Source organism: Lupinus angustifolius, unplaced genomic scaffold, assembly GCF_001865875.1.
Source record: "Lupinus angustifolius cultivar Tanjil unplaced genomic scaffold, LupAngTanjil_v1.0 Scaffold_791, whole genome shotgun sequence".
NCBI classification, from domain to species: domain Eukaryota; kingdom Viridiplantae; phylum Streptophyta; class Magnoliopsida; order Fabales; family Fabaceae; genus Lupinus; species Lupinus angustifolius.
This window is the reverse complement of record NW_017728114.1, coordinates 2193-3754: the sequence shown is the minus strand read 5'-3', so window position 1 is coordinate 3754 and position 1562 is coordinate 2193.

Below are 1562 nucleotides of genomic sequence, written 5' to 3'. Positions count from 1 at the left end.
ACTGACCTTAACTCTAATACCACTATATGTAACACCCCAATTTGCTTATATGGAAAAAATGATTTTAGGAAAAGTTTTACTGAATAATGTTGAAGATAAAGGGAAATTTTCAAAGAGATTTTTAATTATCTATAACCCTCATAAAATATGTAATAAATAAAATCCACCAGTATAGTAAAATCATTGTCTCCCAAGATACTATTAAATATTGTTTATTTCAAAATATAACCAACAAAATGTTGAGGTATCAACTTCTAATTCTACCAGAGCTAAGGGTACCAACACAATTATACAAAATAAAACTAGGAAGACTTCGTCAAACATAGGTAACTATACTACTTTAAATCTTCGACAAGCTACTCAACTGTTTCACCTATAATTCATTTATACATGCAAGCAGATGGAAGAGATAGAGAGAGTAAGACATTAAATCACACAAAAGCAACAATGTGGATTTATAAAGAATTATAACATCAGATCGATACAAACAAATAGAATACAATAATTAGACAATTATATGTATCACAAATTACATATACAACAATTATTATCTCTACTCATAATAAATATCTATATATGATTAATGATATTCACGTCTTGTTATTAGGATATATAATCCACTATTATATTATCTCAAATGCAATGCTTATGAAATTCAACCAACCAATATCCATCACAATACGCAAAGACCAAGACTCTAGTGGGAAAGCAACCGGGAATACATATTGATAATGCACAAGAGGGTGTTAGAGACTTCTGAGTTTGCATGTAGAACTATCCTGGTCATATGGTTTATAAGACCGGCCCTCACTGGAACATCCCGCCTAAGCAATTCATTAAGGCTTCTTGACGAATCACCACCATTGTCGTTCCTACCCAAAACTGCAATGATATTTTTATCACCATATCTTTCCATTTTCTCCAACTCCAACTAAAAATGCAATAATGTATGCGCACTAACCAAAGTTAGTCCACTAAATCTTTTTATCAATATTTTCTCAACTTAAAATTTCAATAACATCTCCTAATTTAGTGATCTCAGTCCCAATGTAATCTTTTTTTATCATGTCATGTCCCTCAGAACGAGTTCAAGACGTAACTTATTGATCAAAAATAAATGTGCAATGACCCAACTATCACTACACTTTCAAGTGAGTGATTAGCCATATGCTCTCAAGCTACTCCAAGTAACTATCATTCAAATGTGCAATTAATCATGATCAATATGATAAGTCAAACATAGATATTTATTTTTAAAGATACAATAGTATAAAGTCAGATAAGAAAATCACCATTATCAAATATATAATAATTGCAATGAAGACATAAATATTTTAATATTAATGACTAAAATAATTGAATAAGGAAGTCCATAACAATCAAGATAATTGACCACTCATTAATCATTTTGGTCTAAGGACTTTCCCACTAGTGAGTAATATTGTAAACCCCAATGGTATATTCTAATATTTCACCATGTCTAATGTTACTCCTCTGTTAAGCAAATAAACTAATTCTCTTATTATCTCCTTAAACCTTAAGAATATTTTCTCATATATATA